The following is an 18,872-nucleotide window of genomic DNA, read 5'->3' as shown; positions in this document are numbered from 1 at the left end:
TGTGTAATCCCTGTGACTGTGACATTACTAAAAAGAATATGAGGATTGAATGCTGTGTTAGAGTCCCCTTTGTCCACAGGCTCTTATCAAACTAAAGACTGAACGGTCAAGCATGAGCTTCAGGTTCATTCAAAATTTTTTCTCTGTGTGGTTGTGGCACCAATTTGATTTGCTGTGAAATTTGTTTCAGTTTATTTTTTGATTTGGGGGGACCACTTTTTAACATTTTATCCTTTTATTTTTTATAGGAAGCATTTATGTAGCCCCAAATTCAAAATATAAAACCAGGTATATTGAGAAAAACCTACCCTACCTCCTTTTCCCCTACTCTTTCTTCTCTACGTTCTAATGTAGATTTTTTTTTATCAGATACAAAATTAATTCATTTGTCATTATACATTTATAATATATTTGTAGTTTATAATGAAACTAATAAAATAAGGTCATTCATTTATTTTATCATTCTTTTGTTTTTGTTTTTGAAAATGCACGGAAATATTTTCACCTATGTTTTGGGCAATAAGCCTTGCGCCCCAGCTTGGAGGAGATGCTCAGGCCCACCCCCCAGCTGTCACACTTTCAGGCAGCAGTGGGTTGACTGTCACCCTCTGAGTTTCTCCGCAGGGCTGACCTGAAGCCTGGGTGTGGCGTCTCTCTGTCGTGGGGACTGTCTGTGGTTCAGCCTGGTCTGAGAGCGCCCCGTCACAGACGTAGCGATCCTGCTTCTGCATCGCTTAGGAGCAGAGGTTGGTTTGAGGGGAGGGAGTCGAGGTAGGTGTGACTGATAAAATGTGGAAGTGGAGCTTCCTGGACGTGTAGCACTGAGTCCTGCCGGGACTGAGGGACGGCCGGGGCCGCTGGCCCCTCTCTCCGCTTCTTATCTCCCTCGCCCTCCCGGGCCCCCTCCTCGAGACCCATGGCCGCATAACACCCCCTCCCCCCCACGCCACCCCGCCAAGTGAGCACATGTTGGTGGAGAAAGTGGCCGCCTCCTCCCCTCCCCTCCCTGGAGCTGCAGGGGCCACGAGAGCTGATTCTCTGAGACCAATGAAATCCATGCACAGCCCAGTGAAGCCCATTCATCCTCGGTTTGGAGTTCAATGCACACCAAGCTCTAAGAGGGTGGGGGTGCTGTACAGTAGAGTTTGGGGGTGCTCAGACCTCGTCCTGAAAGACCGCGCTCAGTATTGAGCTTGTTCCAAAGGGGCCCTGCTTCTGCCATCCTTCGAGGATGTACCAGGAGCTGCCAGGGAGAAGAGCATCTCCCCTTCCCGGGCGGAAGGTCACTCTGCAGGACGGCCTGGACAGTCTGATGTGCTCGGAGACAACGTCTGCCTTGTCTTCCAGGCTGAGCACAAGTGTCTCAAAGTGTCCACTTCAGCCAACAGAGCTGACTTTCTCATTAAAACCTGGGGCAAAGTGTTGGCTGATATTATCTTGTTTGTATCACGCTCTCTCTTGAAACCAAAGGAGTAATTTATTTTAACTTCTGAAGAAAGCACTTCCTGGAAAGGCTGGTTATGTCAGAGTGTTAGCAGGCTTACGGGGGCTTCGAGATAAGAGCCCCGTGGCTCTGCTAGAAGATTTAATATGGTTCTTATCACTTGTATTGATGCAATCCAAGGGGGGTTAGATGTTTGCAGGGAGAAAATGAGCAACTTTGGGCACTGAACCGTTTTGTACTGAAATGTTACTGGTCATGGAAGAGACTCAGGCACTCCCTTCCATCAGCAAGGGTGGATTTTGGTCGGAATTTGTAACTGATTGACCACTGGCTGACCGCCTCTTTGGGGTCCTGATTGCCCCTGGATTGCCTTTGTAGGAGCCACCTCAGCTTTTCTTAGGAAAGTTTCACAGATTTAAGTCAGGAGACGCTGTATGACTGGACCGTCGTTATTCTGCATAGAAATCATCTCTTTTGTGCCCCGGGAGTTCAAGAGAGTCTCGTCTATATGTACAGGGGGTTCTACCTGACAGAACAACCGTTCCGTCTCTGCGCGCGCGCGTGTGTGTGTGATCTCGTTTCCTCCTCCCCATCTGTAATTTCTGCAGGGACACACTGGTCCTGTGAGTTTTTCACCCAGGGTCATGTGCCTGGCAAGCTCCATGGCACCCAGCCATGTGAAGCTTTTGTGAATAAGTTAAAAAGTTTTCCCACGGTTCTGTAGTCCTGAGAGAGCTCCTGGGGCCCAACTACAGAAGCTCCACAAAAACCGCTTCCAACAAATGATCCAGTGATGTCACCACCGACTCTGCTTGACCTGGTCCAGGCGGCCATCGGAGCGCGGCTGTTAGACCTGGTTGTGTCTGACTCCAAAGGAACGATGTGAAAAACACGCTGTAGTTTTAATTCTCCCAAAGGCTTGTCTTCTCTCTTCTAAATGTGAGCTTGTTTCCTTTTATTTTTTTTAAAAAACAACCTACTAAATGTAACTATGTAAAAATTGCTTGTTCAGAACTGTACAAGCTACAAAATGTATTATTGCAATCTGTAGTTATATAATGAACAGACATGGAACTATGTAACAATTCCCAGTATGAAATAATCATAAAATCCAATATTACTTTTTCCCCGGCATAGCCTATATTTTTTAATAAACTGTCACTTCTTCCGCTCTCCACAAACTCCAGGTTTCCTTTGCAGCCTGAATATTGCGCTTTGTCTCATTTTGAACATAACAGGGAAGGGCTGCTTCTTATCTTCTCAGTGAACTGCCCAGGGATTTGGGATGATAAACAGGTTTGCTTTTAAATCAGCCTGAACTTTTGGGAACTGTCCAAATGCTGCTTCTGGGGGAACCCATGGTTTATAGCTACACAAGCCATGTGAATTCGGCTGGCTGTCGCCGACCACCTCTGAATGTCACGTGCCCTTTGAAAGAGATCCCGCCTGTCACTGGCTGGGATGTCTTGCACGGTCTGGGATGCCCCTGGCTTTGTTGCCCTGGTATTTCCAGCATTGTCACCAGCCATGCTCCAGTGTAGCCCGCAATGCAGTCCAGGGGGCACGCTTTTGACTCTGGATTTCCTCTGCACCAATTTAGGAAAATAGGGGCTGGAAGGGGACATTAAAGGAGGTTTTCTGGTGCTCTCAAAGGCAAGAATAGTCTTCTTTTTTGCAGAGAAGAGCTTGTCCTAACTAGGGGCTGCTCCCCTTGGCCCCCCTGCCAGCCCCAGTCTGTCCTCAGATGGAGGAGGTGGTTGTACACACGCCAAGCAGACTGATTCCAGCCACTATTTCCCCACCTGGGGGCAGCAGGGCTTCAGGATGGAAACCGGCTCTACCTTTTCTGGCCCAATTTTAAATCATCTTCTTTCTCTGTGTCCAAATGTTTGCTTTGACTCTGGGGAGGGATGTTTTTTAACCAAGAGCCTCCCAATTTGTTCCAAGTGAAATTCCTAATGAGATGGGTAGGCTGTGGGCTGGTTATTGATGGAGGTGATGGTGAAATTAATAATAATAGTAATAAAAGTGGGAGCTTGTGGCCAGTCCTGGGGGGGGCCTGCCCTTGGGGGATCCTGTGGTTGGCTGGGAGGCCTGGCCTGGGTGGCAGTCACCTCCTCGTGGGGGGTGGGGTGACAAAGCCGGCTGGTGCCCAGCACCTACACGCCACTTTCTCCAAGAGGGCCAAGGGAGACTCCTGACCCCCGTCTGCCTTAGTCCTCTGTCTCTAACTGGTTTAGGACTCAGGGGGCAAATGGGGATTAGCCCCCCAACCTCCAATTGGAGGAGCCAGCTGAGGCCAGTCTCTGAGTGCTCAGGTCAGCAGAGGTCAAGGTCACAGTTTCCATGAGGGAGGGTGGTGGGGAGGGGCTGGGGGTTGGGGCTGGCCCTGGGGACTTCATGGGGAGCGGAGCGTGGATGGGATCCTGCCGGGTCCTGTGGCCCAGACAGAGAGCAGCCCAGCTCAAGGTTGAGCTCACCCACCCCTGGGAGCAGGAGAAAGACCAAGGCAGGAGAAGCTACAGATTTGCGATGAGACAATTGCAGCAAACTGCACACCTTGTCCAGGTACAGATCAGAATGTCCCATGAACAGCAGGTTAAACTTTTTCTTCTGAATATGTATTAATTCAGAGAAAGCCAGAATGTACTTTTTACTAGCTATTGAGAGCTGAGTGGACTTGTATAGATTTAATCTTAATTCATTATCTTAGTCTTTGGCACATGGGGCTGGGGGGTGGTGGTGGGGAGAGTGAGGGGTGGCTGTATCCATCACTCGGTGCTGTGTTCTCATTAAACTGAAAGTCGCTCAGTCCTGTCTGACTCTTTGTGACCCCGTGGACTATACAGTCCATGGAATTCTCCAGGCCAGAATACTGGAGTGGGCAGCCTTTCCCTTCTCCAGGGGATCTTCCTGACCCAGGGATTGAACCCAGGTCTCCTGCACTGCAGGCAGATTCTTTACCAGCTGAGCTACCAGGGAAGCCCATGTTCTCATTAGGCAGATAGCACTTTGGAAACTGGAATGATGCCACAGATGAAACATGGGCTTATAGTTCCGGAAGACTGGCTGCCGCTCTGTCTGCACCAGGGAGGTGGGGGAGCTCCAGGTCCTGGTGTGTTTAGTGCTGGCCGTGTGTTAACCCGAGAGTTTGATAAAACCTGCACGCTGATCTCCTCTGGGGGGAAGCGAGTCTTCCTGACCATCCCCTCCATCCCAGAAGGGGAGCCCCCAGGAGGAGTGAACGCAGCCCAGCAACTCTAACATGGACAAAACGCTGCACCCCACCAGACTGCAGGCTGGGCCCCCCCACCTACCCCCATCGAGAACACGACTTTGCACATTGTAAGTGCTCAGCGATGTCTGCCACCAAGAGCGTGGCTCACTGATTTTCACCAGAGTGGTAAACAATTCAATAGTCATCAATTTCAGAGTAGAATATACAGGGCCCATCCCTCCCATCACAGACCCCGAGTGTCCTCCTCAGAGGCAACCTGGTTCCCTGATGTCATTTCAGATGGTTCCCTGATGTCATCTCAGATGGTCCCCTGATGTCATCTCAGATAGTTCCCTGATGTCATCTCAGATGGTCCCCTGATGTCATTTCAGATACCTGCTTGCACATTAAAGCAAATACATTTGCACATGTGCTTCACTTAATGAAAACCTGGACGTGTCCGTCCTCCTCTTCCACCTGTGTTTTTCACACAGTGTCTTGGAAATTGTTCCACGTCCACACTTAGAGAACTACCCCACCCCCCTACGGCCTGCCTAGAGTCGCAGTCACTGGATGTTTCATCGTTTGCTTAGTGGGGCCCTGGGCTTTAGTGACTGGCGGTTTCTAGTCTCTTGTGATTTCAAGCTACCACACAGTCAGCTTGATGGTACATACGCCGCAGTGCCCATAGCCCAGCATTTCCATGGTACAGCTCCAGGATTGAAATTGCTGGGCCAGAGGGCAGAAGCTCTCAACATATTGATGGATGTCGCCAACGTGCTCTGGAGAGACTCTGTATGCGGGTGTCCATCACCCTCTTGTCAGTGTGGCCCGCTCCCCCACCAGAAGGCAGTCTGGCCCCCTGACGACTGCCAGTCCCCAGGGCCTCACATTAGGACTTCAGGCAATATCAGGGGCTTGCGGTGATGTTTTGAAAAGTAAGTTTTAACGTGGGTTGAAGTGAGTTTTTAACGTGGGTTGAAGTGAGTTTTTAACGTGGGTTGTCTCTAGAAATTCAAATTGCTTCAAGCTGCCGGTGTTTTCTGTGTGTTACATGACATTTTGAATCAAGTGACAGGTAAATCCCATGAGTGCTGACTGGTGCGTACTAAGTATTCAGCAAGTGGTGCTTTTTCCCCTTGAAGGATGACTGTCTGTGGCTCTTTTCCAGAAGAAGGCAACGTTAGACTGAGGGTGTGTTGGGCAGGGGCCTGGGGTCCAGCTCCAGCCAGGCCCTGTTGGTGGGGGCACCACGTCCTGAGTCCAGGTGACTCCCAGCAGCCCTTGGAGGGGGTGGTGTTGCCTGCACCTGCAGGGGTGAAGCTGGGGCCCCGAGAGGCCAAGCACCTTCTCAAGATCACGGCCAGTGGACGGCCGAGACCCCAAAGCCTGTGCGGGCCGTCCCACTCTAGTGGTTGTCCAGACCAGCTGTGGGAAGCAGTGGGCTTTTGTGTGGAGCAAGCCCTCTAGGACCAGATGTCTGGAAGCCTCTTCTTTGGACGTGTATAACGTTATCCACTGACGACTGCTGAGCGACCGTCAGTCCGGTGAGGCGGATGGAGAGATGTGTATAGATTGCATTTAAGCTTCTATTTACCCTTTTCTCTGTTGGTCCAGCCAACAGGTCTCAGCACTATTTCCAAATTATTCAAGTTAGGAAATAAACCTGAAAGGAGTTCATGTCCATGCCCGATGCGTCACTGATAAAGCCGGGAGAGCTCCCCCCACGAGAGTAGTAAGACCTTCGGAAAAGTCATTTTAACGTTGATGCGGCCACAGAGATTTTAGAGGGGATAGAGGGTCATTTTACACCAAGCTCCCCAAGCTTCCAAATGAGGCAGAGAGACTTATAATGAAGCCCAAAGGAAACAACTCTGACAGGCACAAACCTGCCTTTTCCCCGTTACTAAGTGGATGTCTTCCTGAAGAATGAAACACTCGGGAAGTCGCTGCTAACTGCTGAGTGACAGCTGCGGGCCATGGCCCTCCTGGTCGGGGCCGGCGGTCACTCTCCGTCCCCTGGGGGAGGCCGGCTGGCTCGCCTTCCCACCCAAGCTGTCCCTGGTGCCCGGGGCGGGACGGTCTGTTCCTAAACGGGCTTGGCTCCCGACACACCCACTTTTATCTGAAGCGAACTGTGAACGTTTGCGGGTTTAGTGTAGATCCATTTCACAGAAGCCTGGCTCTTCCCTTTCATACAAGTGCCGAATGTGCCCGTGTCCAGGGGCCGCCCCAACAAGTCACCACAAACAGGGGCTTAAAACTGCAGGCACTTCTTTTCTCGCAGCTCTGGAGGCGGGGTCCAAAGGTGGGGTCCAAAGGAGGTGCGGGCAGGACTGGGCTCCCTCTAGGGCTCCGGAGGGCTCCTTCCTGCCCCCTCTGCCTCCCAGAAGCTCCTGGTGGGTCTGACTTGTGGCCACGCTCTCCCAACCTTTGCCTCTGTCTGCACACATCTTCTTCCCTGTGTGTCTCCTCTCCTCATAAGGACTCCAGTCCTTGGCTTTAGGGCCACCGGACCCATTGTGACCTCAGCGGGACTGATGACACCTGCAGAGACCCTATCTCCAGATGGGATCACATTCTGGAATCCCAGCTGGACAAGAACTGGGGGCAACACTGTTGAATCCACTGTGCTGCTGTTTGCTGTACTCAGTGGCTCAGCTGTGTCTGACTCTGTGACCCCGTGGACTGTAGCCTGCCAGGCTCCTCTGTCCATGGGATTCTGCAGGCGAGAATACTGGAGTGGGGTGCCATTCCCTCCTCCGGGGGATCTTCCCCTCCCAGGGACTGAACCCACATCTCTCATGTCCTGCAGTGGCAGGGAGGTCCTCTACCACTGCGCCACCAGGAACATCCCATTCAGTCTGCTACACTCAATAAAGAAAACATTTAGCGTAAGGATGGGTAAGCTAGGAAAAATACCTCACACACAAAATTTCTTAAAATAAGGAATTTTGGTGTCTCGAATGGGGATACCTGTCACTTAACTGTGATATTGCAGTAGTGTCCAGCAGGCATGGCAAATACAGGGCAAAATGCTTATTTTGTCTTAGACACCTCTGGGGTTGCAAGCACAGAGTCACACATCCTGTTTCCCTGGTCCAAAGTGGCTGCAGGGCTTCTTGTCAGTGGACATAGGATCAGGGCCCTGGACATTGGCCTTACAGGACTCTATACTCAGCTTATTATTATTATTTTTACTACTTTAAGTAAGTTTCAAGTATAACCCATTTGAATTCATTGTGACTGCTGAGTCCCTGCAGGGAGGGTGTTTGTGACAGGGTGGGGTCAGCATCTGGGCGTGGTTCTAATGCAGACCCTCTGTACTGTACCCCCCAGCCCCACATGAGGCCTGCTCTTAGCAGCTGTTAGCTAGAGCTCTTTGTGCCTTTAGACACACGCATGGATGTACGTCTTCATGATACAGACCATCAGATTCTAATCCTCCAAAGTCAGGTCTGAGGATTCTTTCTGCTATTTCCCTTTCAGTGTATCATTTCAGTAGTATTTTGTTTGTTTTTAGAACCAGCTGGGCTTTTCTTCAGCCACAGTTTAATAATACAGAATTATAATGGTGCAAATAATATGAAATACTACATGCCCTAAAGCCTATACAAATAAAAGCTACTTTTATGAAGACAAAGTGGGCAGGAAACTGGCTTGGATTTAAAGCTTTGCTGTCAGAGCAGGGAGGAGGCAGAAGCCATGATTCCGTCGGTCAGTGTGGAAGAAGGGCCCGGGGTCTCCCGCATCCCCCCAGCTCTGCTCAGAAGCTCTGCCATCTCTGGGGTCTCACTCCCTTCTCTTCTGGGAGGCGGGATGGTGCATCCTGTGCCCCTGAATCAGTGGGCTGGCAGCTCTTACTTCACACTGTCAGACGAAGGGACTGCTCCTCCTGGGGTCCATGAGCCAGAACATTCCGTTTTCTGGGGGCTCCCCTGTGACACACACACATATATAATCCAGCACACCTTGCGGCCTGCGGAGTCTTACCCAATCAGGGATCGGGTTAGTGGAAGCACTGAGTCTTAACCACTGGACCACCAGGGAAATCCCTGGAATTTTTTAAATGCTTTGTCAACTACGTCCAAGTTAAGTAGTAACAATAATATATAGTTTTTGTTGGTACATATAGATGCACACACTGGAGAAGGAAATGGCAACCCACTCCAGTATTCTTGCCTGGAGAATGCCATGGACAGAGGAGTCTGGTGGGCTACAGTCCACGGGGGCGCAAAGAGTTGGACACGACTGAGCGTCTAACACATATACATGCACACAAACAGAAAAAGATTCATTCTTAGGAGGGGAAAGGGGATTGTAGATTCATCTGTAATGTTTCACTTTTTCCAATAATTTTTTTCTTTTTCAATGGAAATAATAAATGTATGGGGTATAAAAGTCACATATCACCGCTAAACTAATAACCAGAACAGCAGTCGCTGCCCCAAGCTCTCTTTTTAGATTCTTGCCCATTTCCAGGCAAGACTATTGTCACACTGCTGAGCTCTTTCTTTTGAAATTTAATTCTGTATATTTAAAGTGGGCTTATATTTTTGATTGCTCCATTTGGAGTATTGTTTATGGACTTTTCGTTGACTTTACTATTTGATAATTAATTCTTTGCATGAAAATTCCCTTGGTATCTCTATTTTTCTTGAAGAGATCTCTAGTCTTTCCCTATTGTTTTCCTCGATTTCTTTGCATTGATCACGAGGAAGGCTTTCTTATCTCTCCTTGCTATTCTTTGGAACTCTGCATTCAAATGGGTATATCTTTCCTTTCCTCCTTTGCCTTTCGCTTCTCTTCTTTTCAAAGCTATTTGTAAGACCTCCTCAGACAATCATTTTGCCTTTTTGTATTTCTTTTTCTTGGGGATGGTCTTGATCCCTGCCTCCTTTACAATGTCACGAACCTCTGTCCATAGTTCTTCAGGCACTCTGTCAGATCTAATCCCTTGAATCTATTTCTCACTTCCAGTGTATAATCATAAGGGATTTGATTTAGATCATACCTGAATGGTCTGCAGAGTACATCATGAGAAACGCTGGGCTGGAGGAAGCACAAGCTGGAATCAAGATTGCCGGGAGAAATATCAATAACCTCAGATATGCAGATGACACCACCCTTATGGCAGAAAGTGAAGAACTAAAGAGCCTCTTGATGAAAGTGAATGAGGAGAGTGAAAGAGTTGGCTTAAAGCTCAACATTCAGAAAACTAAGATCATGGCATCCGGTCCTATCACTTCATGGCAAATAGATGGGGAAACAGTGGCTGACCTTATTTTTGGGGGTTCCAAAATCACAGCAGATGGTGACTGCAGCCATGAAATTAAAAGACACTTACTCCTTGGAAGAAAAGTTATGACCAACCTAGACAGCATGTTCAAAAACAGAGACATTACTTTGCCTACAAAGGTCCGTCTAGTCAAGGCTATGGTTTTTCCAGTGGTCATGTATGGATGTGAGAGTTGGACTATAAAGAAGGCTGAGCACCAAAGAATTGATGCTTTTGAACTGTGGTGTTGGAGAAGACTCTTGAGAGTCCCTTGGACTGCAAGGAGATCCAACCAGTCCATCCTAAAAGAAATCAGTCCTGAATATTCATTTGAAGGGCTGATGCTAAAGCTGAAACTCCAATATTTTGGCCACCTGATGCGAAGAACTGACTCATTTGAAAAGGCCCTGATGCTGGGAAAGATTGAAGGTGGGAGGAGAAGGGGACAACAGAGGATGAGATGGTTGGATGGCATCACCAACTCAATGGACATGAGTTTTGGTAAACTCCGGGAGTTGGTGATGGACAGGGAGGCCTGGAGTGCTGCAGCCCATGGGGTCACAAAGAGTCTGACATGACTGAGTGACTGAACTGAACTGAACTGAATTAATTCTTCTTTGTTTCCTTCTGTTCCTTGTTTCTGGAACTCCTATTGTTTGAACGTTGGACCTCCTTGATGAATCACCTAATTTCCTATTTTTTTTGATCTCTTGTTTTCTATCTGTTTTTGTTCACCTATTTGGAATGTGTCCTTCATCTTATCTTTCCAACCTCTGAAATAACTTTCCTTTAGGTCTGCTCTCGTGTTTTTCACTTCTAAGAGCTCTCTGTCTTCTTACCTGGCTGTTCCTGTTTTCCACGCACTGGCCCTTCTCTGGCGGATCTTGCATCATAGCTTCTCTTGCATCTCTTGCAGATGCACCATCTCCTTCCGCCTCCCTGAGGACACCGGTCTTAGGTTTCTGCCCGCAGTGCATCTGGTCAGATCCCTGCACTGTCTGCTGCTTCTGAATTCCCTGTGTTTGGTTGGACTGGTTCCTCTTCCAGAGCCTTTTCTTGCTGGGCTGTTGGCTTGTGGCCTCTCACCGGCATCTAAGGAGAGGCCCCGAGAGGCGGGGTGAAGCTTTCTGCAGGTGGCACTTCCCGACTGGTGGTTCTGTGGGGGTGGCTGCTGGGTCCTGCTCTTTTACTGGGAAGCTCCTCTTATTGGTTTCTGCATATCTTCCTCCTGGGATGATGTTTTCCTGGAGAGGCACCCTCCACCGCCGGCTCACAGGGTGTATGAGATTGCTGGGGCTGCCGTGAGCCGATACCATGCTTGGGGTGATTGACAGCAGACACTTGTCTCCTCCCAAGCTGGACGTCGGGGGCGGGACATCCAAGGTCAAGGTGTCTGCACGGTGGTGGTTCTCTCTCTCCCGGATGCTTCTGTGTGTGCACCCTCGGTCTTCCTTCCTCTTCTGATGTGTCTGCCAAGCCTATCAGGTCAGGACCCCACCTTAGGAGCTCGCTTAACCAGTCCCCTCTTTAAAGGCCCTGTTTCTGAACACGGTCCTGTTGGGGATTAGGGCTCCAGCACGTGGACTGTGAGGGGACACAGTTCAGTCCATAACGTGGGATGTAAGCTGGCTGTCAGCGTCTGTGCGTCTGGGGTGGTGGCTGGGAACCTCATGTTGAAAATGACTTTCACTTAATGCCCTTGTTTCGGTGCTTCATTCTGATCCCTTGAGTCTCATCCTTGAGTCCAGGGCCTCTTGTCCTCAAGCCCAGGGCCTGCGTGGTTCTTCCGCCCAAAGACATCTCTTGTTTCCTCTAGGGTCGGGGGCGCCATGTGGATCCAGGTTCACAGCGGCTCCTGCCCACAGTCTCGCTGGGCTCACCCTCAGAGTAGCCGGGGCTCTGGTTCCCTTTCCAGGGATTCCCGAGCCCTGCTCACAGCCACTCGGCGCTCTGACCCCGCTGGTCAGCTGGTTTCTCTCTCCTCTTTGTCCTTATTGGGGACAAGGGCACACAGCAGGGCAGCGGAGACCCACACATCCCTCCTTATTCCTGTATTGCTATTGTCATGGTGAGTTTGGGCAGGATCTGAGGAAGCAGCAGTGGTTTGGGTGGGCCACGTCTAATCGGAAGTCCATGGTGGGTGCCTCCTGTGTGGGGGTGAGCCTGCTGAAGGCACTGTGTGGACACTGCACTCTACCCTTGTGATTTCTGTGACCTCAGACAGCAGTATCGCATTGGTGTGGCTACGTCATGGTATGGAGTTCCTGGTGAAACTGAATACATCTCCTTTTCTTGCAGAAAACCTTGGTGGGCTGACTCTCAGGACAAAGTTCGGATAGCATTCATGGATTTATTTGATCAGAATCCAGTGAAGATATTTTGTGGAAATAAATGCTGCTGAGAGGTAAGGACTCTTCAGCGATGGAGTATCAGGATCAGCTTTATTTTTGAATTAATGGGACCTAGAAAAATTAAACAGATCTTGAGTCACCATCTGCTATAGTTCTTGAGACTCAAGTCAAAATATTTTCCCCTCTTCATGTGTTTTGCCAACTGTTTGTCTTTATTATTTACGAAATTCATCACTGTTTTTTCAGGCCGAGATTCTGTTCTTCCTAAAACTCGATGACACCCCTCCTCTTCCTGCTTCTTTCTGTTGTTTAAACTGATGTTTTGACCTTAATATGATGTCTTATCAACTATTAAGTGATAAAGGAACACAAGTGGGAACCTTTCTAATTACTTCCTCAGACGTTTCTGGGGAATGCGTATGAATTGAGCGGAGCCCCACGGGTGAATAAACCTCGTGGTTTTAGAGTACTCCATCCTATGTGAGTGTAATTAACGCCAGGGTCTGTGAAAGAGCCGTGCTATGCGCCTCATAAAACTCGGAGAAGGCGTAAAAGCCCCCTCCTGCCGCTGGTTGTCATGGTTTCTGTTTGGGGAGCACTTTGTTATCCATTTCCAGCCCCTTCCTTCCTGTAGCGGGATGATAAGGCCACCGATTCGTGGGTCTCTGCTGCCCGGCTGTGTCACCTTCTCTCCCTGTTTACCACCTGGGCCTGGGTGGGGGTCGGACGCAGGGACGCAGCAGGTGGCTGACTGCACTGTCATGGGAACTTATGGGGCTGGGGAGGTCAGGCCAGATGAGTTTAGGACCCCAGAATCAGGTCACAGGTTGGTGATAAAACGAATTGGCCAATAGAGGGGGACTGGGATGCTGTAGTGTGAGAGGACCTGGGGCTGGGGAAAGGGGAAGAGGTCCTCTCTGCAGGGGGACCGAGGAGACCGAGGGCCCTGGTGGACCCCTGGGCAGGGGCATGGGGCGGCCAGTGTTCCCGCTGCAGCGAGCAAAGAGAGGATGCAGGAGGCATCCTAGTTAGGCCATCGGTCCAGTCAGTCTGCACATCAGACCCTGGATAGGGGAGTGGCTTTGAGTTGCTTTCTGTGTGACTGTGGACAGATCCCTGCCCTCTCTGAGCCTCAGTGTCCTCGTTTCTTATAGGAACTCTGCTGCTGCTGTTTAGTCACTTCAGTCGTGTCTGACTCTCTGCGACCCCATGGACTGCAGGCTCCTCTGCAGGCCTGCTCCCACCAGGCTCCTCTGTCCATGGGATTCTCCAGGCAAGAATACTGGAGTGGGTTGCCATGCCCTCCTCCAGGGGGTCTTCCTGACCCAGAGATCGAACCTGGGTCTCCTGCACTGCAGGCAGATTCTTTGTTGCTGAGCCACCAGGAAAGACCTTTGGGAAACTCTAGGTGTGTGTTTGGAGAAGGCAATGGCACCCCACTCCAGTACTCTTGCCTGGAAAATCCCATGGACGGAGGAGCCTGGTAGGCTACAGTCCATGGGGTCGCTAAGAGTCAGACATGACTGAGCGACTTCACTTTCACTTTTCCTGTTCATGCACTGGAGAAGGAAATGGCAACCCACTCCAGTATTCTTGCCTGAAGAACCCCAGGGATGGCGGAGCCTGGTGGGCTGCCGTCTATGGGGTCGCACAGAGTCGGACACGACTGAAGCGACTTAGCAGCAGCAGCAGCAGCAGGTGTGTGTTATACAGGAGTTTTGGGGAGTGTATGAATAATGCTGAGAATGCTCAGCAAAATGCTGGAAATATGGTTAAAAGCAAATATATCCTTATATCCCTGTGTGTTAGTCACTCAGTTGTGTCTGACTCTTTGTGACCCCATGGACCGCAGACTGCCAGGCTCCTCTGTCCATGGGATTCTCCAGGCAAGAATACTGGAGTGGGTTGCCATTCCCTTCTCCAGGGGATCTTCCTGATCCAGGGATCTAACCTGTGTCTCCTGCATTGCAGGGAGATTCTTTACCAATGAGCCGCCAGAGGAGCCCATTATAGTCTTAGGTATTTACTATAATTTAACAGCAATTCCTGTTTTTATTGGGGTCACCGCTGGAGCTGTTTGTCATCACAGCTCCCTGCTGATCAGAATGTGGACTGGGAAGCGTCCTCCCTGACGTCTTCACGCGGTCCAAGAGCAAGCAGCAGGAAGGAAGGGGGCGTGCAGAGCTGTTTAGACGTGTCGGTGCAGCTCTGGAAGGGCCTGTGTGCACTTTGTCTGTAAACTGAAGTTTAATTTTGTTCTTCCTGCTTCAGAGTGGAGTTGGTGTGATTTTCATAGCAAATTTGTCATTGGCTTTAACTATTATTTATTAAAAGTGATTACTTTCTATGCTGAAGCCTAAAATGGAAAGGTGTGGAGTCAGGCTCCTGGAGGAGTCAGTGTTTTTACTGCTCCTGTTCTCACGTAAGCAGATGGCCGCCGAAAACAGGGGATGTTATTAAGGTGGAAGGCTTCTCTGGTGGCTCAGTGATAAAGAATCTGCCTGCAGTGCAGGAGACTCAGGTTCGATCCCTGGGTCGGGAAGATCCCCTGGAGGAGGGCTTGGCAACCCACTCCAGTATTCTTGCCTGGAGAATCCCGAGGACAGAGGAGCCTGCTGGGCTACAGTCCATGGGGTCACAAAGAGTCGGACGGGACTGAAGTAACTAAGCAGCAGCAGTAGCGTTAAGGTGGAAGCAAACCTTGTGAATAGTGCAGGGTTTTGAACTTTAATTTAACATTAAATGACTGTGACGAAATATCCAAAATAAAGACGGTTTTCGGGATTCTATTGTCTCTAACTCAGAGAAAAGTCTAATGAATATGCATGAAACTGACGAGGGAATGCCATGTAAGGCTGTTAAATTCCAGACTGCTAACTGTTTTCGGAACAGTATTTCCGGAGTTTGCTGGTGGTGTGGATGCAGGCAGCCCCCTGTCCTGGAGTTGCCCGTGGGGTCACTTGGCTCCAGACCCTGGTGTGACACTGGAGAGAAACCTCTTGCTCCCCCATCCTCTCCCCAGCCCTCAGGGGCTTCCTGGAGAAAGGCTGAGGGTACTTCTCAACAGCCTTAAATCACGTTTATTTCTGTGACATATGGACGTTTGATGGTTTCCCAGAGAGATGCTTGAAAATGTAAGTGCTTTCCCCAAATCCCCCAAATCCACAGTGTTCCCACATCCTTCCAGCTGAGTGACAGTGTCTGAGTGCTCACGGGCTCGGATCCCCGGCTGCACGGCTCTCGGGATTACCCCTGGAGAAATTCGCATCCTGATGTCAAGGGGTCTTGCTTTAAACAATGGCCAGTGTTGGATATTTTTAATGCAGTTACTCTGATTGTTTTGGTCTGGGAGGCTCGGTGACTGAATCTTCATCTTGAGCTCAGGCCTGTTCATGGAAAACTGCTGATGCCGCCTGTCCGAATGGGCTGGGTCATTTTTTCCAGCTTTATTGGGGTACAGTTGACTTCTGATGTTGTGTGAGTTTAAGGTGTACAATGTGTTCATCTGATATGCTTACATCCTGCAAAAATGATGCCACCATGGGTGTAGCTGACACCTCCATCATATCACATGATTACAATTTGTTTATGTGTGTGTGTGTATGTGGTGAGAACATTAAGGATCTACTCTCCTAGCAGGTGGCACTAGTGGTAAAGAGCCCACGTGCCAATGCAGGAGACGTGAGACAGGGGTTCCATCCCTTGGTCAGGAAGATCCCCTGGAGGAGGGCATGGCAACCCACTCCAGTATTCTTGCCTGGAGAATCCCCAAGGACAGAGGAGCCTGGCAGGCTACGATCCACAGGGTTGCAAAGAGTTGAACACGACTGATACGACTTAGCATGCATGCCGGCTCCTAGCTACTTTCAACTATGCACGTGTGTGTGCTAAGTCGCTTCAGTCATGTCCGACTCGGTGACCCCATGTTCTTTAGCCCACCAGGCTCCGTTTATGAAATTTCCCAGGCAAGAATACTAGAGCAAGTTGCCATTTCCTTCTCCAGGGGATCTTCCTGACCCAGGGATCGAACCCACATTTCTTGCATCTCCTGCATTGGCTCAGTCGCATCAGTTGTGTCTGACTCTTTGAGACCCCATGGACTGTAGCCCACCAGGCTCCCCGTCCATGGGATTATCCAGGCAAGAATACTGGAGTGGGTTGCCGTTTCCTTCTCCAGGGGATCTTCCCTACTCAAGGGAGTGAACCCGAGTCTCTTGCATCTCCTGCATTGGCAGGCCAGTTCTTTACCAGCTGAGCCACTGGGGAAGCCCCAAGCATCTAACAGTGTTAGTGACTGTAGTCACCCTGCTGTCCCTTAGATCCCCAGCACTCGTCCGTCTTATAACTGAAAGTCTGCCCTTGACCCTCTGTTCCTCCCCGGCCCCCTCCAGCCCTGGTAACAACTGTTTCACTGTATTTCTATGAGCTTAGCTTGCTTAGGTTTCACATAAATGATAACGTACAGTACTGTCTTTATCTGACTTATGAAGGGCTGTTCCTTAACCTCTGAGTCTTGTCTTTTCCTCTCAAAAGTGGGGAGAGTGGAACCAACCACTTAGAGTGTTCGGATTGGTGCGGAGGGAGCTTGTGGAGGTGAAGCTGTAATCAGAGGTGTGGGTTTCTCCTGCGGCGCGTTCCCAGCATCACCCTGCTCCCTCCCCCGCGAGCCTGGCCCCGGAAGCACAAGCGCTTAGGAAACCAACGTGGTCTATTTCCAGAAGCAGTCACTTGACGCTGTTTTTGCTAACAAAATATGCACATTCTGACAACCCTTCCTAGACTCTGGCAGCCTCAGGCAGCACCTGCGATGCAGGGTGTCCATGTGGTGCGTGGCCGGGCCTCAGTCCTGGGGTCTGAGCGTGGTCAGCAGGCCCTCCTCAGGGTCCAGGTGCTGTGTTTATCCGGGTACCACAGCTGTTGTTCCGGGGAGCTCCGAGGGCGCCCTGGAGTGTCCCCTGGGCTCTGCGTGTCTTCCTTCATGTCCGCGCTGTGTGACGAAGCCTTGCTTCCAGGGATCAGGGCCAGTCACCCCTGTGAGACCCGGGTCTCCTGTTCTCGCCTGAAGTGCCCAGACATCGGCTGGCGACCCTGAGTCAGGGACCCTGGGTGTCTCCTGGCGAGCGTATGCCCCCTGTGTGGATTAAGACCTCCACCCCACCCGACTCCACCCCCAGAGCTCAGAGCAGCGGGAACCGCAGGCACGAAGGCTCTGTGAGCGCTGGCAGGATGCTGAGTGGACGACCGCGGCCGCACGGCTGTTGCTGCCCAGGTCGGCTTGAACGCACTGGCCGGGCTGAGCAGCCGTGAACCGCGCTGGGGCTTCCTCCTCCTCCCCTAGCTGACCGTCCGGGGGCCCTCTTGTTCCCATTTCCCTGTCCCTCTCCCTCCTCCCCACCAGTGCTCCCTGCAGTCCTGTCCCATCAACTACTGTGCTCAGACCTCGACCCTAAGCTCAGCTCCTGGGGAACCTGAACTGAGACGTGGTGAGTCTTGTGTTTTACGAGGACAGGTGCCTGTTTAAAATGAGCTGTTTTGTTTGTTGGGGAGAAATTCATGTGCTGTGTATGTGCGTGCGTGCTAAGTTGCTCCGGTCATGTCTGACTCTGTGATCCCCTGGACTGCAGCCCGCCAGGCTCCTCTGTCCATGGGATTTCCCAGGCAGGAATACTGGAGTGGGTAGCCGTTTCCTTCTCCAGGGGTTCTTCCCCACCCAGGGATTGAACCCGGGTCTCTTACGTCTCTCCTGCATTGGCACTTTACCACTAGTGCCACCCGGGAAGCTTGACACAGAAATACCCCTCCAGAAAACTGCACCCCTGGCCCCGTCTGCATCTTTAGCTGAGCCAGGCAGGAGCGCTGCGCCAGTGCCGGAAATGCCCCCTCTGGGGCTTCTCCTGGAGTCCCTGCCCCTGGTCTGTGGTCTCTGGGTGGCCCTCCTCCATCGTGGGGGACACAGCAAAGGCTGAGTGTCCCCCCTGGGCACCGCGGGAGGGGATCTTGCTCATCTCCTATCCCCGAGGAGGTTCAATGTCAAGACCCCTTCCCCCCAAAGCTGTGACACCACAGGCTCTTTCGGTTACAGCCTGCCGGGGCGATCACTTTGACGTGGGCCAATTGCATGTTCTGCCTTTCACTCACCCTCCTGGCTTATCACACCTCATCACCAAAGACTGCTCCCAGCTTCCAGTTCATCCTCCAAATTTGAAGATTTCCCACCGGTTCAAAATAATTTGTTATACTTTCTTGAAAGCAACTGGTAAAGAGGTTTTTTCCCAATAATGAAATAAAAACAGATGTTTTTGGGAAACTGTGTATACTTGAATGTATAAATTTGGCCCATTTAGTGAACTATTGCTCACACTGACTAGAATTACATCTCATATGTGACTTTTTTTTTTCAAAGTAGGCTTTTGGGAACCACTTAGCATTTTCACAAAAAAATTTGACTTTTTCAAGAGCTTGGTAATACCAAAGAGCTTTTCTTTTGTATTTGGCAAAAAGGAAGCCTTCCCCATCCTGTAGAGCAAAGGAAAACACCCCACCATGTACAAAACCTCTGAAGAAAGCATTGAGCTCAAGAAA

General features: G+C 50.5%; 1 long non-coding RNA gene across 1 annotated transcript in view; it reads left to right on the top strand.

Moving 5' to 3' along the window:
* The first annotated feature begins 7,975 nt into the window (after positions 1–7,975).
* Positions 7,976–18,872, top strand: part of LOC145539268 (uncharacterized) — a 30,608-nt gene continuing 19,711 nt past the window's right edge. The window contains exons 1-2 of the long non-coding RNA XR_014077680.1: positions 7,976–8,117; positions 12,238–12,343. This is a non-coding gene — a long non-coding RNA (uncharacterized LOC145539268). The remainder of the gene's footprint in view (positions 8,118–12,237; positions 12,344–18,872) is intronic.

The sequence above is a fragment of the Giraffa tippelskirchi genome, chromosome 2, assembly GCF_054371585.1.
Source record: "Giraffa tippelskirchi isolate mGirTip1 chromosome 2, T2T-mGirTip1v1.2.pri, whole genome shotgun sequence".
Classification (NCBI taxonomy): domain Eukaryota; kingdom Metazoa; phylum Chordata; class Mammalia; order Artiodactyla; family Giraffidae; genus Giraffa; species Giraffa tippelskirchi.
This window is presented reverse-complemented; position numbering and strand designations above follow the sequence as displayed.